The sequence below is a fragment of the Tupaia chinensis genome, unplaced genomic scaffold, assembly GCF_000334495.1.
Source record: "Tupaia chinensis unplaced genomic scaffold, TupChi_1.0 Scaffold149168_1, whole genome shotgun sequence".
In the NCBI taxonomy this organism is placed as follows: domain Eukaryota; kingdom Metazoa; phylum Chordata; class Mammalia; order Scandentia; family Tupaiidae; genus Tupaia; species Tupaia belangeri.
Window position 1 is genome coordinate 514,647 of NW_006209014.1, and position 22,524 is coordinate 537,170.

General features: G+C 36.0%; 1 non-coding gene and 1 pseudogene across 1 annotated transcript; one reads left to right on the forward strand and one right to left on the reverse strand.

The window, feature by feature from the left end:
• Positions 1-10,843: 10,843 nt before the first annotated feature.
• Positions 10,844-11,478, forward strand: LOC102501436 (RNA-binding protein 8A pseudogene; annotated as a pseudogene).
• A 6,198-nt stretch (positions 11,479-17,676) lies between these two features.
• On the reverse strand, positions 17,677-17,782 carry LOC114006602 (U6 spliceosomal RNA). The gene has a single exon (XR_003548316.1). It is a non-coding gene; the product is annotated as a U6 spliceosomal RNA (small nuclear RNA).
• Positions 17,783-22,524: the final 4,742 nt, after the last annotated feature.

Here is a 22,524-nt window from a genome sequence, read left to right on the forward strand (position 1 = left end):
TGGCTGGAAGTTTAAGGATTATTTAAGCTTCATAAAGTGTGTACTAGTTTAGGTTCTTAACTCCTTTTTTCTAACCTTATCATTGTGCTAAATGCCCAATTTCTCATCTTTTCTTGAGGCTTCATTACGCAGGTGATAACTAGAAACATTCAGCAAAGTGGGCATTTGTGTGTGTGTTTGTGTGTGTGAAAATGAAATAATGAAATCATTTGTGTGTGTGTTTGTGTGTGTGAAAATGAAATAATGAAATCAATCCCCAACATTCCCCTACTCCCCCTACTCTTCACTTATATAATTTTGCCTTATTGCTTATTACTAATTGGAATACAAGTGAAATGAGCAACAAAATTATTCTTTTTGATATGGTATATTTGCAAACATGAGAATGGAGCCTATTAAAAAACTATATTAGAAAAACTTTGATCTAGAAGTTGGGATTTGAATCATGAAACAAACAGAGTAAGGAGTAACAGTAAGGAGAAAATCAGTGCTAATCAATAACTCACTGAATCAGCAGTGGGACACCCATGGAGGATTCCTATCTGAAGTGAGCATGCTGTGTGACTGTCATTGAATTGTTTGACTTCTATGTACTTGCTGCTTTGTAAAGTGGGTGTAACCATATTTCCTCATAGTTTTCCAAGAAAAGGTGGACAGTCCAACCATTGTCTGAGATATTTCAATTTTGCCTGTCAAAATGCTATGCTCTATTTATTAGCATTATTTTAATTTTTTTAAGTGCTAGGGTGTGCATATGCTCACTATAGAATGGTAGAGAGACAGGGAGAGAGAAAGAGAGATGAGAGCGTCCTCCCTCCTCTCCCCTGCCATGGGGCAATGGTTATGCTTCAGTCTCTTCTCCTTAAGGTTTCCATCCTGTCAGGATTTTGGTCAAGCACATACACAGGTGCTAATGTGTTTTTCAAATTGTCAGGGCAGAGACTTGAAGTGTAGTCAGCCATGAGGGTTCTGGTTCTCTTAGCTACTAGACTACAGACCTGACTCAAACCTCTATTTATTATAAATTCTCAAGTCACAGAGCTGCAATGGACCATGTGTGCTCAATCTGCTCTCCAGTTTATGGTGCTTGTTATTTGAAATCTAAGAGAGGTATGATGATAAATTATCTCAAATTTTTTAGTGTCAAGGTATTAACATGAGGTATCAAAGCCTCACTAAAAACCCACTGTAGGATGCAAGAAATCAATATCATCAAATATTTATTGGATGTCTACTGGGTGCTTTGTGTTCATTTGTAACTATTTGCTATGATTTAAAGTTAAGATCTACAGATTCTTTCTTGCTTATATTAACTTTTCTCACCATTCTTTTTTATTTTTTATCTTTGGATTTCTTTTATAAGCTATTCATGCCTCTCTGGAATGAATTTGTAAGAAATTCAAGTTTAATGCCAAGTCTGAAGAGAAGGAATGGAAAAATCTCTATGGAGTAAAATATTACTTCAAAGGTTACTGTCACAATAAACCTAAAAGGATAAACAGAACATGGTTTGTAATAGTTTTATAATTTCATACACGAGAAACTCAATTTCGACTTGAACTGCAATATTTGTTGTTCTATAAGTCTTATAGAAAATTATTTCACAATAATCATGTCTTGAGGAAAGTTTCTGAGTGATCATGATACCTATTTACTCTGCTTGATGAAGTACCCATACCAGTCCTTAGCATGTTACATACTTTCCACATCCCATTAGAGCACTAGAGGTTATGAGGAGTTATGTGCTTAATGTGATTGTGGTTTACTTATGAATAGCCTATTTATTAGAATTTCAAGCTATTCCAGTGACTTTAGTATCAATATGTTTAAGATCTGTTCATTTGTCTAATTTCTCTGGATATCTACGTATGTATGAACTTCAGTTATTTTACTTCATTACATCCACTTTATTAGGGATAGAAGGGACTAGTAACAGTCTTTTGTTAATGTGTGGAAGTCCTTTGAAATTCTTGGAAGAGTTGTGCTGTGGAAATTTAAGATAGTTATTAGTCTAATTAACCAAATAATTTAATGAATCCAATTAGCTCTTAACTTTGTATTGCTTGTAGCCTATTAGAAAGTAATTACCACTCCTCTTTTCCATTAGGATTGGATAGTTAATATCAGACTAACCCTCCTGCTAAGATCAACCATAAGACAGATGTTTGAAAGTAACAAAGTAAAATCAAGACAGCCAGAACTTGACAGGTCAAGATTCTTATTTATAATTTAATTTAATTTATTACTAGTATTATTTTTAAAATGTGACCAGAGAAAGAAAGAGATTGAGAAAACAAGCCACCAGGTTCAGGGTTCAAACTGTTCAGCCATGCGAGAGTCCAGGGCCCCTAGTACCTCAACACCTGCCAACCCCAACAGGTCAAGATTTTTAAGAGGAAGAAAATACATTAAAACAAACCTTAGATTTACTGTCAATTTTTTCTTTTGGAGGATTTGCCAATTATAGGACAGGACATATAATTTAACCAGAAACCTTGTAAGGGTATAAATTGGGCTGGGAGTTCAAGACTCCCAAGGCATCCAGCACATAAACAGCATGGTCCTAGAGAAAAGGATACTTCAGAATGGTGAGCCTAGTATTCTGCATGCAGTTTCTTTTTGTGTCATTTGTCACATTCTAAGAAGTACTTATGTGAGGTGAGATGCTGATAGACTAAGCAGAAAGTAGCTTTAAGATGATGAAAAATGCTAAGCAGAATTTTCAGATTTTGGGTACACACACATGTGAGTCTGGCACATTTTCCAAGCCACCAAACCCAGGATTCAAACCACACGTTCAGTCATGTGTGATACAGCCACTTTAACCACCACATCCCTGGATGTCCCAGAAGTATACTTTAAAATAACTATGGTTAATGCACTCAGAAAATAAAATAATGAAAAGTTTTACCAGAGAATAAAACTTAAAAAAAAATAGGAATATAATAACTAAAATTACTCTATAAATAGGTTTAATAATTAAATGAAAAGATTCAATAACAGATTAGAACTCAATTAAAAGATTGCTCACCTGGAAGCTGGGTCAGCAGAAAATATCCAGATTGATATTCAGAGAGAAAGAAAAAGATGGAAAGTATACAATATAAGATACATATTAAAAAAGTAAAAAGGTCTATCTACATGTAATTGGAATTCTAGGAAGGAAAAAAAAACAAATAAATTTGGTCAGAATATTTGAAGATAAAGGCTAAGAATTTTCATAAGTCCATGGGATACCAAGCCATAGACATAGAGGTTTTTTGTGTTATAAGTAGTATAAGTGCAAAGAAAACAGTACTTAGGCACATCATAATAAAACTGATGAGCTCAGCCACAGTGGTGTGTGGCATTAAGGAGCTAGGACTGCATGAGAGACCTGAGTTTCATTCCTGGCTCATCCTAAAATCTGAGTGTAATGGTATGTACCTATAATCCCAATGACTCAAGAAAGCTGAGGGAAGAAGATCACTGAGGCAGAAGATCACAGCTTAAGGCTGACTTAGACAACATATTAAATCCTGTATGAAAAAGAGGCAAATGTAGTGTCTGGCCTGTAGTCTCAACAATTTAGAAGACTAAGACTGCAGGATTGCGACATGTCAAAGACTCTGTATTAAAATAAACATACAAACAAAAGTAAAACTGATGAAAATTAAAGACAAAAATAAATCTTAAAAGTTTCCAGAAAGAAAAGAAAAAGTGTTCACAGTTGCAATGATATGATTAACATCTGACCTTTAAGAGAATGAATGGGAGCCAGGTAACAATGGAACAGCATTAGTAAAGTGTTGAAACTGTTGACTCAAAATGTAATGTCAATGAAAATATTATTCTATATTAAGATAAACAAAAATTATATTCTGAGACAAAGAAAAGCTTAAGAAACTTGTCTCTGGCAGATGAACACCAAAAATAAATAATATATTATAAAAGGAGTATTTCAGACAGAAGGAAAATGTTTCTAAATGGAAGTGTAAGAATTCAGGAAGGAATGGAGAAAGTATATAAAAAATAGAAACCAATGCTGTGTATATAATACAACAACAAAAATAATATAAAGTTTAAAATAGTCATAGATTATAAATATATGATAAAACATCATTAAATTGAAGTGTCAAAGGCCCCTGTGTTTTCTGAAAAGCGATGAAGGCATTAATGTGGTAGACTATAAGTCAAGATGTTTGTTGTAATCTCTAAGCCAACCACTAGCAAAAAATGACAAGTAATGTATATGTAACAAACTAGTGGGGGAGAAAATAATGTTTTACAAGTACTCGTATTATCACAAGGAAGACAATAGGAGGGAAAGGGGGAACAAGAACAGATAGCAAAAAAGAAAATAATTAGTAAAGTGGTAAATTTGAACCCAAATATAGCAATCTTTACATTGAATATGAATGGACTAAAGTTTTATAGTTAAATAAAAAAATACCAGCAGATGGGGTAATGGTTCCATTGCTGGACTCCCACATAGTCTACTGCATTTCAAATCTCAGACCTGGTGTGATGCACATTAAGTATAAGGGTGCACAAAGTGTTGAAGGTCAAAGCATAGCAAAGATATAATGTGCTACTAACTAAAAGCCATTGGATATTAATTCCAGATAAAGTAGAAATTTTATTATACAGCAAAATTTGTCATCTCACCACTACTGGCATTTTCTGGATAATTCTCTGTTGTGAGGGACTATCCTTAACACCAGATGCCAGTAGCACCTCCCACCCCAAGTTGTGACAACCAAAAAAGTCTCTAAAAAGTGCCAAATGTCCCACTGAAAAGCACTATAATATATAAAAAGAGACATTTCATATTATTGAAAGGGTCAACTCAAAAGAAAGATAAGGGTCAGCCTATGGCCTGGTGGTTGAGACAACTGGATTCACATGACCAAATGCACAGTTTGAGTCCCAGGCCTGGTGTCTGAAGGGAAAGGCTGGACATGAGTGTGGACATGCCCAAAAATCCCAAAAGGAGGGAGAAGAGGGGAATAAAGGTATGACTATTCCCTATTGGTCAGGGGTGTTTTCTCACTCCCACTCTTCCCTCTCTCTCTCTGTCTGTCTTTTTTCTGTCTCTCTCTAGGAGTGAATTAACCCTCAGGAAAAACAAAAACAAAACTTTAAATTTAACCTTTATTCCTCTTTCAGTGTAAGCATTAAGGTTATAAATTTTTCTCTAGGTATTGCTTTAGTTAAATTTCATTGTGATTATTTCTTTGAGGCATGAGTTAGTTGTTATTGTTTTAAAATTTTCTAATTACTTTTTGTGATTTCTACACAATAAAAATAATAAACATATAGTAAGTGTAAACATCCACCAAATGTACTGAATTGCATACACAGAACACTGTATTGAATGACTGCAGATATATAGTTTCTTTTTAAGTTCATGTAAAATATTACCCAAATTGACTACATTCTGAGCAATAAAACATGGTTCAACAAATTTTAAAAAATCAAATGATACAGAGACTATCCTCTGACCATAGTGAATTATGTAAATATTTTAACATTATCAAGGAAGAAAAAATGTGATCACCCCAATCAATTAAGAAATAGTATTTGATGAAATTTAATGCAAATTCATGAATACACACTTAACAAAATAGGACTAGAAAGTAAATTTCTTAATTATGAAAGGTATCTAAGAACACAAACAAATGAATCAAAAAGCAGTAACAAAGATCAGTCTTTTTTTTTTTTTTTTTTTATTTTTTTTTTTTTTTTTTTTTTTTTTTTTTTTTTTTTTGCTATGGGGCATGTGTGCTTGATGGAGAGAGACAGAAAGAGAGAGAAAGTGAGAACTCACCTCTCACAGTCGGGATGGCCATGCCACAATCGCTTCTCCACTATTCTCCACTGTGCAATCAGTTATATGAGATTCAGTGCCCTAACTACCACACCACCTGCTATCCCCAACAAATGTCACTTTTAATAATTAAATGGTAAAAATCTTGCCCTTGATATCAGGAATGAAGCAATGGCTTCTTCTATTGCCATTCAAGTATTGGAATTCCTGGCCAGTGCAATTCCTAGCCAGTGCAATGAAACAAGAAAGCAAACAAAACAAAAACAAAAATATAAGTATTATGTAGAAAAAAACAAAATTGTTCTTGGTGGTAGGTAATAGGACTGTGAATTTGGAACTTTCAAAAGAATTTGCAAAAAATGAGCTATTTGGTTGTCAGAAAAATCATAATGCATTTTTTCTCTGTTTTTCTATGCAAAAATGTGTCACGAATTTTTCAGCAACCCAATATTAGCATTAATGAGTTAATTTAGCAAGGGCACTATATACAACAAAGCCAGAATAGGAATATAATTGTAATTTTATATATATATATATATATATATCAGTCATGCCAAATTAGAAAATGAATTGTTTTAAGAGAGATTATTGCTAAGGGGCATGTGTATTTGCCAGAGAGAGACAGAGAGACAGAAAGGGAGAAATCACCCCACAGGGGTATATGGCCACACTGGAATCCCTTTTCTTCTGTTTTCCTCCTGGGATGATGGGCATACACACACACACACACACACACACACACACACACACACACAGACACACACATACACACATGCCCAGCATGAATTTTAAGTTGCCAGGTTCAGGACTCCAACCATGGCCAACATTGTGGGAGTCCAGGAAATTAACCATTACATCATCTGCTGGTGCCAAAAATGAATTTTTAAAAAGATGACATCTGTACTAGCATCAAACACATGAAACATCAGACAACATGTAGTAAGAGATATGTAAAGTTTCTACAGAAAACTGTAAAACATTACCCAAACTGTAAAACATTACCAAGAGACATTAAAGACCTAAATATGTTTAAATATAAACATGTATTAACATATTCATGGTTTGGAAAATTCAATATTTAAATGATGGTAGTTCTCCCCCAAATTGATCTATAAATCTAATGCCATTTCTATAAAAATTTTAACAATTTTTTGGGTCGAAATTGGCAAAATGATTCTAAAATGTACATATAAATGCAAAGCGTCAAGACTAGTGAAGACAGTCTTGGAAGAATAATTAATTTGGAGCACATAGTTACCCATATGTCAAAACTTCTTATAAGGTCACAGTAATTAATATTATTTTCTTGGTTCAAGGATATACAAATTCACTAATGAAATAGGATAGAAAGTCCAAAAACAGACCCACGCATATTGCTGGCTACCTTATTTGTGACAAAATAGCCACAATAGTATAGTACCAAAAGCTGTTTTTCTTTCTTCAATAAATGGTGGACTGGATATAAATACGAAAAAAAGAACTTTGTCTACTATTTCAGACCATATACAAAAATCAATTTGGAGTGATACAGATCATCATGTGAGTTAAATTGTCCACAGATGGCAAGTATTTAATGTATGGAGAATATAGTAAAGACTCTGGAATATGCAAAGATATCTTAAGTCGGATACAAAAGGAACAAACTAAACTGAGAGGCTGATAAACCAACTTCATTAAAATCAAGAATCTCTTTTCTTATCATTAAGGAGAATGAAAAGGCAAGCAACCAAGGAAGACATTTACATTAGACAGAAGGATATGTATAATTTTCATTTACATTGCAGATATCTGACAAAGCAGCAGAATCCAGAATTTATTTATTTATTTTTAAATTCCTACAGCTCAGCTGTGATAGCGTAGGTGGTAGGGAACCACTGCTTGATGCTGAAGCCATGTGGGAAGCCCTGGGTTTGGATCCCAGGTTGGTCTGAATACCCTGAGTGTGGCCATGGTGCACCTGTGATCTTGGCCAATTGGAAGGCTAGGGGAAGGATTGTGGCATGGAGAGACCCTGTTTGGGGTGTCTCTCTCTCTCAAAATAAATGCACAAACTTTAAAATTTTCTTGTAAATCAATAATAAAAGGAAAAAACAAATTACAAAAGACTTAAATTAGAACATTTTAGAAAGAAATAGCTCCATAACCAATATGGATACAACAAGATGCTCAGCATCAGTAGGCATCAGGGAAATGTAGATTAATATGACAATGAACTATTATAACCATCAATGAGAATGCTTTAAAAAATTTCTTTAAGAGCATTTTTACAATAGGGCACATGCCCTCACTGGAGAGCCAGAGAGAGCCAGAGAGACAGAGAGCAAGAAATTGCGAGAATTGCTTTACAGATTGACAATACTAAGCATGATAAAATATGTGGAAAACTGGAACACTCATAAATTATTGGTGGAAATATACAGCGATAAAGTCATTTTGGAATTAGACAATATGTTCTAAAGCTGAACTTCTACACACTCTATGATGCAGTAATTTCACTCTTAGATAGAAACATGACAGAAATTCATGAATGTGTGTACAGAGAAATGACTAGGACATTTGTAGCAGTATTAGTCATCATTGCTCAAATATCCATCAGCAGCAGAATGCTATATTAATATAATAAAATATTATACAACACTAAAAAAGAATAAATCAATGATACCAACTATAGTGTAGGCTCATCTCATGGACATAATATCTAATCAAAATAAGGTGGATATAAAAGAGTTCATGCGTATGATTCCATTTATGTAAAGGTCAAAACCAGATAAACGTTGTCTATTATGTTAGAAATGAGAATTATAGTTATATTTGGCTAAGTTACTGATTTGAGGGTCTGTAAGCTTGACTTCTGGGATATTGATAAGATCCTAAATCTTGACCTAGAGCTAGTTACATAAGGATGTTCAGCTTATAAAAATGTATTAGGTGCATACTTGAAATTTGTGACATTAATGATTTCATGCATTAGTCAAAAATTTACAGAAATAATTACTCTTCAATAATCTAGAAATACATTACAAGTTGCTTTTCCATGGCAGTAGAGAAGTACCATCAGTGCTACTGAATTACAACAGCTTTATTTCTTATTTATTTATTTTTTTATAGGTTTACCAGAGGATGCATGCTCTTGCTGGAGAGAGAGAGAGAGAGAGATAAAGAAAGAGATAAAGAACTCCCCATGGGGGATGGTCATGCTGCTTTCTCTTCTCCCCCATTTCTCCCTCCTTTTGGGATTTTAGGCACACATGCAGACATACCTAATGTGCTTTTCAAGCCACCAGATATGGGATTCGAACCACACTATTAGCTATGTGAAATCCTGCCACCTTAACCACCATGCCACGAGTTGGCCCTAAATCAGCTTTCTAAGTGCAGCCTTGTTGAAGGGAAGATGATATTCAAGTTCCACTGATTCCTGCTCAGTGAAATTTACCTGTTGATTAGATTGTTATGTTAAATATGAGGGTTAATTTTTTTTTTTTAACAGCCTGATCATTGGAGTTGGGATCAATAACAAAGGATTATTTAAAGATTAAAGAACCTTGATGAAAACATTTCTGATTAACAAGCTCTTATTTTATTATCTTCTCTCCTGAACCAAGGGGCCAGACTAAACTGGTAAAGCTTATTTTTTAATTTTTTATGCCTGAATTTTTTAATCAAAGAAAAATTACCTCCAACCTGGCATCTTCTGGGGCAAAACAAAGAGAGACATATACGTGATTCTGAGAATTGGGAGCTTGGGACTGTGGGTCAGAACTTGAAAGGGCCAAGACAGCAGGATTACTGCAGGTAGGAGGGAGGGAGGGTGTCAGAGGCCGAGAGTTAAGAGACAGTCAGGGACCCAGGGTGAATCGGTATTTGTTCATTTGGATATGTAAAGCACCTAAGGGAGAAGAAAACAGGTGCAATATGAATGCATTAGTGGAATGAAATATGAGGTTTGACCTATGAATAAATATTCAGAATAAAGCATTTAAAAAAGTGTCTTGGTTTTAGGGCACTTACTCTGTCTGGCAGCTAATTCAGAGTTTTCATGGTCACACACACTCACAGAGTTCGTCAACTTCCAATGTCTCAGACGCACTCACTGAAGCTCTCAGGGGGTGTGTGTCTCCTTCCTCACCTCTTACGGCTCAATCTTTTTCTCTTGTAAACAGAATCGGCCTAAATAATATAAACTAAGATTCTTCATTATGTAGGTTCTGATATCCAAGCTATGTCACTAGAAATTATAACTTGGAACTCAAGCCTTGGGCAGCAATCCTGGAGGCCAGGGCGTCTGTCTTCCAGAAGAGAATTTGATGGCATCTGCACTCTGACTTCAGATTTTGTCCCAGTCTGGTGATCACAATTTTAACAGAAACTCATTAGCAAAAAGGCTATTATGAATTCTTCCTCTCTTACCGCTTAGAAACTGACTTGTGGCAGTTGGGTGGAGATCCCCTGTGGTTCAGAATTGTAGGGAGTCTCTGAAATACAGGGAAACTGGCTTTCAAAACTATTTTCTGACTAGAGTTGTGCAGGAGCACCAGGAAACAAAATTCCACCCAAAGTTGCTTCTCTGACCTGAGATAAGAGAGCAGAAAAGGTGCTTTCCACAGTTTAAAGAACTGGCCCACTGCCCTTTTGCACAGCTATTGTTTCTTCTGACTGTAGAGAGACAGAGGCAACCTGAGAGTTCTCAGAGAATCCAGGAATATGTCCACCTGCCCAGAATCATTACTGAGTTTTCTTCATACACAACTTGCTCTCTGCTCTGTCCTATGTAAAGCCAGGCCATACTACAATGGTCTTGTGGGTGCTGGCCTGCCTTAGCCTCACTAGAAATTCAAGTAACTGTTCCCAGTCTGTAAATAGTTCAATTTAGTGGGTCAATTTCAGAAGATATATAAACAAATTCAAATTCAAAGGTTTTTTTGCACTTCAAGTTGATTGAAAACATTTCAATTCTTCTTGCTACTCAACACTAAATCAAAGCCTTCTCTCCCCTCCCCCCAATAGAATCCATTTACCTTGAAAGAAGGCAAGATGGCAGACATGCAGGATCTTCACAAGGCTGAGTGAGAATTATGTCATGGAGGAGGATGGGGATGAGCAACTACAAATTGAAAGAAAAATTAAAGAAACAGAAGGGCTGTGACTTTGGCTTGAAAGAGAGGTCCAGAGTGTGGGTACATGAGGATTATGGCAGTGTGGCACAGGGAAGTGATGAACCTGGGCCACAGTGCTCTGTGGAAGTCTGGATTTTCTTTGTCACTGGAGTCCATGAGGAAGCTGCTGAAGAAGACATTCATGGCAAATTTGCAGAATATGGGCAAATACAAAATTATTCACATCAACCTGGATAGGCCTACTGGATACCTGACGGTATCCACTTCATATTCAACTCTAGTTGAATATGAAATGTACAAAAAGGCGGAGGCTGCAATAGAAGGATGCAGTGGCTATATTTGATGGGACAGCAAATCCGTTTGGACTGATATTTTGTTTATGGTCTACCCTTGGGCAGGAGGAAAGATGGCAGAAGACGTAGCAAGAGTCCAGACAAACACAGTGCTAGCAGGCCTTCCATTGTCCCAGTGTTATGCCCAAGATTCCACTTGATGGTACGACCTTGGAGAAATAGGCCTGGGATGAAACTGGCTGTGTTTAATCTCTTATAGTACACACTTAGTGTTTCATTTGAGTTATAAGTACATGTCTCATTTTTTTTTTCCCTAGGAAAAAAAAGAAGAGAGAATAGCCTATTAGTTGCAGTGTTCCTTGTTTTAGGTATCTAGAGTTTTAGGTTTACAATAAATGCTACTTCATAAGATTAATATAGAAGTCTACTTTGAAGAATTTATTTAAAAAATGAAGAAACATGAAATAAACAGTAAATATAAAATCTCACTTGTAATCAAACAAGTGAAAACTGAACCTGACCACAATACATGTTTAAAAAAAAAATGGAATTGTTATTTAGTTTTTGAGCCTCTGTGAGATTGAAGATGGAAAGTAGTTTTCTACCATAGAGCCACATTTATATTTCATTTATTTCTTTAGCCTACAGAGTGCAAGAGGAGCCTTTGCGGCAGACAGGATTTGGGAGCGATTCAGGGGGTAGGCATGAGATTGGATTGACAAGTCATGATGCTTTCATGGTGATTCTCAGTCCCTGCTATAGCCTCTTGTGAAACACGACCCCATGTATCTTCCACTGTTCTGAATCCCCCATTCTAAAAGATGAGCTTGCAGACAAATTTCGGTTGGTGCCAGGCAGTGATTAACTGAGTGTTCCAGTCACACATCTGTGCCTTTTCTGGAAAGGGAGTCTTTTGTAATAGAGAAGAGCCTATACTCCCACCCTCTACCCATAAGACTTCAAGATTGTAGAGATGGCTTATTAAATTTCCCTATGATTTGAAATAGAATTGACTGCAGGGTTGAGAAAAGTGGAATATTCAGCTAGGACTTGAGAGGCTCAAGAGGAAGAATGGGGACAGTGGAGACGGATTGGGAGAGGATTGACACTCTCTGGCTCAGTATGTAGAAGTGGCAATGTAGGGACAAGTGCCAAGATGTATGTGTGTGTGTGTATTTGTCCCTCCTCCTTCAGTGCCTTGAAGATTCTGTTAGTATTTTTTATTTTCTTCCCTGTTATCTAGAAATGTCGTTGGCTAATAATTGTGACAGTAATAGCTAAGGCGTGTATTGATTCATTTAGTGTTCACAACTGTGTGACTCAGGAGCTTCTATTAGCCCTTCTCCCATTAGAGGAAGCCGAATTTTAGAGGTTAAGTGAAGTTATCAACTGGAAAGTGGTGAAGTTGGAATTTGAATTCTCACTTTAAATGACTCAAGACTCTTAATGACTCTTGTTCTTGCTCCTCAAGAGTCCCTGAGCTTATCTTAAATAAAGTATAGGCCTTGGAATCAGATATGACATGGATAGCCTACTCACAGAATTTAGAACAATGTCTTACTCGTATATTGTTTATTAACTGCTTAATTAATTCAACTCATTGAATAAAACATTGAGAGTCTATTGTAGATGTGTTTGGTGTAGGAAATTCAGAAGTGAGTGAAATAGAGTCTTTGCCTAAAAGGTTCTTAACATGTAGGTAGGAGAAGACATATCTCCAATTATTTACTAAATAACAGTACATGTGATAGTGGAGACAATGATTCACTGTGTATTTGAATCATTAAGGAAAATGCAGAGAAAATAGGAAAAGAAATTTGCATAAGACTTTGTAAGAAAACAGAACACAAAAACAGCTACTTAAGTGATATATTGGCTGTATAAAAATGCAAGCTATACAGACTGTAGAATAAAAAGGGAAAAACTACTCCCTTCCCAGATAAATCTATTAAAATTTTTCTGTCTTTTTCTTTTTAGTTTTTAAAGAAAATTTTTGCTATAGTGTGTGTGTGCTCCCCAGAGAGACAGAGACCGAAAGTGAGAAATTTCTTCCCCAGAGGAATGGCCATGCCACAATCCCTTCTCCATTCTCCTTTCAGTATCTTGGGCATGCTCTCACACTCACCTGGAGTGAGTTTAAGCCACCAGGTTGGACTCGAACCATGATCAACTATGTGAGAGTTTAGTGACATAACCATTACACCATCTGCTGGTCCCCTTTATATGTCTTTTTCTAGTAATTTGTTATAAATAGTTATATAAGCATAATCATACAATAATATAGAGTTTAGGACTAAAACTAAATGAGTATTTTTTATACGTATCATTTTGTGCATTGCCTTTAACAACTTATTGATATCATCTTAGAGATTTTTCCATGTCACATTAATATACAGGTCTATCTCATTCTTTTAATTGTCAGTTAATAATTGATTATAGAGGTATAGCACAATGTATTTCCTACCATGTTATTGATGGGTAATGAGAGTATTTTCATATATTTCATTTGCTATCATAAACAATGCTGTCTAAAAAGTTGGCATACATGTCTCTATCACTACATATTTGTCATTTATATTTTGTCACTATGCATAATTTCTGTAGTATATATACTCAATTAAAATTTTCATATACACTCTGATAAATTACTTTTCATAGAGGCTTTTCAAATTGACGTTTTTGTTTGTTTGTTTGTTTTTAAGAAATTTTTTTTTTCTATAGGGCACTTGCACTCACCAGAGAGGCAGAAAGTGAGAAATCACTCCCTGAGGGGATTGATCATGCTGCAGTCCCTTCTCTTCCATTGTCCTCTTGGGATTTTGGGCACCCTGTACAAGTGCCTGGCATGAGTTTTAAGCTGCTGGGTCTAGGACTCGATCTATGGTCGACTATGTGGGAATCCAGCAAAGTAACCATTATGCCATTGGCTGGTCCCCCAGTTGACTTTTTTACCAAGCAGTGTTGAGTGTCCATTCTTTACAGAGGGTCCATATTGGATATTTACAATTTCTTAAAATGTGGCCAATCTGATAATTAAAAATGATGCCTCATTATTTAAAATTTTATTTCCTAGATCACTAATATTTTTTTCTATTTTTTATTATTTATTTATTTTTTATTATCATCATAATCTTGTTTATATTACATTAGATTGCATATAACTTCACAGTGTGTTACATTGCTTTTTCAAAAGGGAATGCCATGCATGTCAGTCAATACAGAGACATTCATCATTCAATATCTTTTCATTGTTTTTCCCAATCATTATTATTATTGTTCCAATTAATTTTTTTTAAACAGTCAATCACTATTTCTCATTTTGCTTGTAAAAAGACTTCACCCATCATGAAGTACTTCTCAGACCAATCCAGTTGAGAATATTATACACGTCATCATCAACAGGTAATAAGTCATATCTGTTTCCCACTAACGTCCTGACTCTATTTGTTCTCTTGCTGTCTTTCTCTATCCTCTTCTCATCACCCCCCTCATTCCACACTGTCTTATTCTCGTTACGTACTTTCACTGCTTTTACGTCCTTCAATATTTTGCTCTCTACCATAGAGAACGGATAGTCGGTATATGTTAAGTGGATACATGAAATATCTTTCTTTCATAGCCTGGCTTACTTCACTCAGCAATAGATCCTCCATATCTGAGCACTTTCTATCAAATGCCAGGGTCTTGTTATTTTTTTATGGCTGAGTAGTATTTCATAGAGTATATATGCCACACTTTTCCAATCCATTCATCAGTTTGTGGACATTTATTGCCAATCTGACAGGGGTTAGGTGGTATCTCATTGTGGTTTTTATCTGCATCTTTCTCATGATGAGGAATGTTGAGCATTTCCTCATATGCTTTTTGGCTGCTCGTATGTCTTTCTTAGAGAGATTTTTGTTCAGTTTATTTTCCCATCTTTTAATTGGGTTAATCATTTTTTTTTCTGTTTTGTTTTGCATAAGGCACTTGAGTTCCCTGTGTATTCTGGTTATCAGTCCCTTGTCTGAGGCATATTTAACAAAAAGTATTTTCCCATTCTGAGGGTTGTCGGTTCACACTTGTTACTGTGTCCTTTGCTGTGCAGAAACTTCTTAGTCTGATATAGTCCCACTTGTCTATTTTAGGGATTATTGCCTGTGCTTTGGGAGTCTTATTTAAACTAATATGTTTTTGATTGCACTTGTCATTTTGTTTTATACTTTCAGCTTTTAAGTTATTACTAATACTTTGTTTTTGGTATTTCACTATATGGGGCATATTTTGTCTACTCCTTCAGTGATTTGTATGGCTCATTTCATATTGCTTACCTCTTTGCTTTTTAAAAAGCTTCAGTGTACATTTCATTGAAGACCAAATAATTTAAGTCATTTTTGCCCTGTTTTTCTACCATAAAAAATGAGTTCTTCTCTAACCTGCCTTTTTTGTTGTTGTGGTTTTTTTTTTCATTTATCTGAAGTTTCTTTTTTCCAGCTTTTCACTCTCAATCTGTGTGTTTTTTACTGACAAGGTATGATTCTTATAAGCAGCATATAGAGGTTTTTTTTTTTTTCATTTTCCTTTCAATTCAACCAGTCTATATCCTTTTATTGGGAAGTTAAATCCATTTCCATTCAATGATATTATTGATATGTATTTATTTATACTTGCCATTTTATTGGTTAGTTCCTGATTGTTTTGTATTTTCTTCCTTCCTTTTTCCTTCTGTTATTGTTTATCTTTGCTACTTGGTTGAGTTTTCTAGTGGTAGGAATTATCATTTGATTTCTTCTTTCTGTGTTTTTTTTTTTTTTTTTTTTTTTTTTTTTTTTTTTTTTTTTTTGTGTGCTTGCCAGAGAGACAGAGAGACAGAAAGCCAGAAAGCCAGAAATCACCCCTCCCCCAGGGGAGATGGCCACTCCGCAGTCCTTTCTCCTCCATTCTCCTCTCAGGATCTTGGGCACGCACGCACATGTGCCCGGCATGAGTTTAAGCTACTGGGTCCGGGACTCAAGCCATAGTCGACTACATGGGAGTTCAGCAACATAGCCATTACGCTAACTGCTGGTCCTTGTGTTGTTATTCCAGTGATGAGTTTTATACCTTTGTGTAATTTCACGGTGATATTTATCTTCCTTTCATTTTCAGCTGTAGTAGCTCCTTAAGTATTTCTTGGTAGGTCAATTCCTTCACTTTTTGTTTGTCTGGGAATGCTTTGATCTCTTCTTCAAATTTGTAGGATGATTTTGTTGAATATAGTATTCTTGGATTAAACTGTTTTTCTTAAAGAATTTTGGATTTGTCCTCCCATTCTCTTCCACATACAAGGTTTCTGCTGAAAGTTCTGAGGTTATTCTGATGGGAAATCCTTTATAAGGATGATGATTTCTTTAGTCATCTTTAGAATTTTATATTTGGCTTCTGAAATTTTGATTATAATATCCCTTGGAGAGGATCTTTTTATATTAAGTCTGTTTGACAGGGCAGCAAGTGGCTTGGTGTTTAAGGTGTTGGACTCCCACATGGCCAAGTATGGTTTGAGTCTGAGACCTGGCAGCTTGCTTTCTCACTTTCTCTCTCTCTGTCTCTGTCTGCTGAGTGCATGTGTCCTATAGCAAACTAAAATTAATTACTTAATTAAATTTAAAAATTAAAAATAATTCTTTAACAAACAATCTGTTTGGCATCCTTTGAATTTCCTGGATATGGATATCTGCATCATCTATGGATCTGGGAAGTTTTCAACTAACATTTTATGTAATATATTTTCTATGCCTTTTTTTATTTCTTAACATTCTGGATACCCATTATGCAAATATTTGGTTACTTAATGATGTCCCAAATTTCTCATATATTATCTTAATTTTTTTTTTGAGATATTTTTTGCTACAGGGTGTGTGTACTCACTGGAGAGATAGAGAGAGACAGAGAAACAGCAAGAAATCAGCTCCTGGGGGAATGACCACACTGCAATCCCTTCTCCATTTTCCCCTCAGGATTTTGGGCATGCATCCACATGCACCTGGCATAAGTTTCAGGCCTCTGGGTCTGGAACTTGAACCGTGGTTAACCATGTGAGAGTCCAGCAATCTTAACCACTATGCCACATGCTAGATACTATTCTCTTATTTTTTTTTTTTAAGAGAGATTTTTGTCATGTGCTCACTAGGTGAGGGCATGGCCATGCCATAATCTCTTCTCTTCCATTCTCCTTTTAGGATTTTGGGCACATATACACACACACACATGCCTGTTATGAGTTTTAAGCCACTGGATCATGAACTTGAACTGCAGTCGACCATGTGGTAGTCCAGCAATGTAACCATTATACCATCTGCTGTTCCCACTATTCTCTTAATTTTTAATAGTTACTTTTTCTTTCTTTTAGAGGGTTTGGGCTCGTTCAAAGGTTGTACAGTATATTCAAATTTCAAGATGATTTATTCCGTATGGTCTAACCTGCTGTTGATACTCTCTAAAAAATATGGAAAACCTCCAAAATTTGTGTGTCATCCTTGCACAGGTGCCATGTTGATCTTCTTTGTATCATTTCAATTTTAGTATATGTGCTGCCAGGGGAACACTACGATGGGTTCTTTATCATCACTTTCCTTTAGTCTCCATTCTCTGCTACTCTGTCTCTCCTTTTCCTTACCTAGCTTCTTCCTACTGAGTTTGAAGATCTAGATTAATGTTAAATTATTACCATTTTGATTTTTATATCTTTTTCTTAACAAAATTTGTAGATATGCATATCTAATTTTGTGTCCATGTATTTCTATTGTTTTTACCATTGAATGCTTACATTATTTACTGCTAGTCTTTCATACTACAACTCTTAGCTCTTTATTCTGCCTTTTCACTCAGTTAACTGCAGTAGGTATTCAACTTTTTGTTTTGTTTGTTTTTTCCATAACGGGAAGAGTTTGGTATGTTTTCTGGGTGAGTCTCTGTATGCCCGAGGTTATTTTTCTATATTTTTTAGCATGTGAATGACAACTTGGCTGAGTATATAATTTTAGGGCTTTATGTTTGTTTTTGTCAAAACCCTTTTTTTTGGACTTAGTGTATTGAGGAGACATCTGAGCTCAGATTGATTTTATTTTCCCTTTTTAAGAATTCCCTCTAACCAATTTGATTGTTTCTAAGACTTCTTCTCCCTCTCCTTTTATTTCGATAAGTTTAAAAGTTTCCAAAAAAAAAAAAAAAGAAGAGTAAAACAGACATTAATACTCTTAATAACTAGAAGAAGAAATATTCTTCCTCCCTCCTCTCTTCCTTCCTTCTTTTTTTTTGCTATAGGATGTGTGTGCTTGCTGGACAGACAGAGAGACAAGAGACAGAAAGCAAGAAATCACCCCCCACAAGGGGGATGGCCATGCTGCAGTCCCTTCTCCTCCATTTTCCTTTTGGGATCTTAGGCATGTGTGCACATGTGCCTGGCGTGAGTTTCAAATCATCTGGACCAGGATTTGAACTGTGGTCAATGATGTGGGAGTTCAGTGATGTAACTACTACACCATTTGCGGGTCCTTCTTTCCTTCCTTCTTGAATACACATTACGGATATTGCTAAAGTTCCCTTTATCCAGCACCCCCTTCCCATTCTACTTACTAGTCCTTTCCATAGTCATTTAAACAACCACCATTAGGAATTTATAATTTTCATGCCATTTAATTTTACACACATATTTTTACATCCAAGAGTAATGTAAGTATTGTTTTTATTGTTTTGAATAGGTTTTATGTATTTGTATGACATTATACTAGAGATATTATTCTGTACTTCTTCATAAAGTATCATTTTCCTTAATCTCCGTATTGAAAAAAATTCAATAATGTGTTGAGATAGGATCTTTTTTTATTTTGAGTAATATATTTTGATCCTTTTTAATTTGTACATTCAGGGTTTTTTTAGCTCAAGATTTATTTTTCCCAATTATGTTTTTGTTTATTACTTCTGATCAAATAATTCTAGTTGTCCCTTGGGAACACCTGTAATTCATACAGATTTAATTGTTAGCCATTTGCTTTTCCTCCTTACTCATGCTTTGATGAGAAGAGATTAAAGGAGACTCAGTGCTTTTTAACAGACAGTAGATATCTGTTACTTGAGTATGCACAGTTAACATCAGTTTTTTAGGGCTATAGCTATGGGGAAGATTGACATGTTTCACTCTAACCTAGTTCCCATATTTTCCAAGTTTTTAATTTGGGCAGCTTTAATATATTAAAGTGGGACAATTTTTAACCATCCAGTTCCACATTTCTTGATGTACTAAAGAAGAGTTAATAAAAACCCTAAAAGTGGCAAAGAATTGAGGCCCTTAGTCCAACAGCCTACAAGGTACTTAATTCTGCCAACAACTATATGAGCTTGGAACTGGGTCCTTCCCCAGTCAAGTCTTCACATAAGACTTCAGTTTTTTCTGAAATCTTAATTGTAACCCCTTAGGAGACCTTGAAATAGAAGACTCAGCTAAGCTTGCCCAAATTCTGACCCAGTTACATCATGAGATAATAAATATGTATTATTTTAAATTGCTAGGTTGGTATTGTTTGTTCTGCTGCAAATGAAAACAAATACAAGTTGTTTTAACTACTCAGTCCTGGAGAACATCTTTCTGTCTTAGGGGTTGAGTTGGCTGGACTCTGGCCTACGTGTGTACTGAGCAGAGTTTTGTAGTGGACCTTGTAGTCTTGTTTTTCTGGGTGACAGGTAAGGTGACTCATGCCTTGCCATGTTCAATTTTGATTTTCCCATATGTCCTGAAGCTATCAGGCTTCTGGAAAGTGGTGCCCAACGGGGCACTGCTGGGTAAGAGTGATAGCAGATGTGATTCCTGCTCCTGTAGCCATGAAGAATTCTCCAGTGAACAAGCTATGGTCCTTCCTATGGGAATGACCTCTGGGGTGGGCTAGAATTTATATCTGAAGATCTATTCCTCTTCCAGAAATAAGAAAAGCCCTTAAGAGAAACATTGGAGATTATTTTTTAAAAAGGTTTTTGCCTTAGGGCATATGTGCTCACTAGAGAGACAGAGACAGGGACAGAGACAGCGAGAGGGAAAGTGAGCAACCCCCCCCTGGGGGGATGGCCACACCACAATCCCTTCTCCTCCATTGTCCTCCTGGGATCTTGGACACACACACCCAGACTGATTTTCTAGCCATTGGGTCTAGCACTTGAAGCATAGTCGGCCATGTGAAAGTCCAGCAACGTAATTGCTACGCCATCTGCCGGCTCCAAATCATGGGGGATTTATAACATTGTTCATTTGACATGAAAAAGACTACATGCTACTAGTTACTCTTTTTCTTATTTTCAACAGAGAAGATTAAAAAAAAAAAGTTCATAACACAGCTGGTAGTGGTACAAATAGCAGGATGCTCCTGTGTGATGGCTGAGGCTGCATGGGACAGCTGGGTTCAGTTCCCAGCCCTGCCAGATAGGCAGTGTGTGATGCCATGTGCCTGAGGTTGTAGGATCATGGCATGTAAGACTGTCCAAAAATTCCCCATACCATTGTTGTCATTAAAAAAAAAGAAAAAGAAAAAGATTTTTTTTTGTTTATTTAAATTCTATAGCACAGAGGGAACTGAAGGGTAGACATTTTCAAATGATACTAGTCATAAAAGGAACTCTGAGTGGGACTTAGAAACTAACTGGCAAAAACCGCAGGTCAGCATCTTGTCCTGACCCCTCTGGGTGAAGAGAGCGCCTTGTTTTTTGACTTTGTGCCCCAGACATGGTGTTTAAAAAGGACCATGGCCAAGATCAGAGTCAACGAAAGTAACTTATTTTCCCCGACTCCCATTTTAAAAACATAAGTCTAATTGCCTATGGGGAATTGGAATAACAAAATAATGTAATTTATTTTTAAAACCAATTACCAGCATTTAAAAGGCTGCCTTTGTTGGATGTCAAGATGAACCCCTCATTTAAACTGACCTCTTAATAACACACTCATTGAAATATTTTTATTCTTGCCTGAACTAGGTTAATTTTAAATAAGTATTTTTTATTGTAAGAGTCACTTATTTATTCAACAATTATTTACTGCATGATTGCTTGATGCAGGCACCGTTCTAGGCACTCTGTTCTTGCACGAGAGAAAAACAGTAAATAGATGCTTAATATATAATGTGATCATATGATGATATGTCATCAACAAAATACAAGTACTATATACAATATGGCTAATTTCATGGAATAGAATGAATATATGACATAAAATTAATCATCTTGGTAACCATTTCAATGTATTTATTAAAAACAAACCAGTTATAATTATAGTAATTATATAACAATATCAGGTTAGTGCAAGACACAATAAAATCATTAGCTCACAAAATCTGAACATTTATTCTTTCGTGGCATGATGTTAAAATGGAAAAGATGATTCACACTTTGTAAAATTTAAGACTATAAAATAAAGACTTGTTTTCAAAGTGGAAAGTGGAAACAGATAAAAAGCTTCTAAAGGCTGCTCTAGAAAGACATTTTGGTTGCTCTGGAATATTAAGTAAAAATCTTCCCATGTAACAAAAGGTCAGGGAGACAGGCACCTACTGGAATTGGCTCAGCAGTTTGATCATGTCTGGGCAAGTTTGCTGCCTCATAATCACAAAATGGCTGCTCCAGCTTCAGGTATTGCCCCTACCTTCAAAATAGAAAGGTGAAAGGTGGGGCAAGTCCAGCTACATTTTTATGTCTTACCAAGAAACGAAAAGCTTCCTCAGGACTTTCCCCAACTCAGCAGACTTCTGCTGTGTCACATAGCTGTCCCTACTCGTATGGCAGTTGGGGAAAGTGCGCACTTAGCCTTTTCACGTTTTATAGTGGAAGGGTGCAAGGGAGTAAGGAATTCGGTATGGGTTGCATCAGCCAATCACCAGAAGTTGCCACAGGAATCTTCAAGTTAAGAGCGTAAAATGCATTGCTTTATTCTCAAAGCTTTCCCTGCATTCTACTCTTATCTGCTGCCACGGTTTCCTCTGATTTGGAAAAAGGCAGAAAAGCAGCTTGGTAGCATCAGTCTCAGGATGAACTGTATTTTGGTGAAAGGGCTTGGGGGAAATGGATGAATTGTAATGATGGCATGAAATGAGAGCTTTGGGTTTAAAATGATAAACAACGCAGGGAATTGACAATAACGGCCTAGTTCCATGCTGGGGTTGGGGAAGGCTGTGGATTAATGCGATTGTATGAAACAGCACAAATTGCTACTTCTTGGCCAGAAGAGTGGTGGTAGTGGGAATAGTATACTCTTTTTTTTTTTTTTTTGGTTGGGGGGGGGGGGGGTAGATATTTTTAAGGAAAAGTT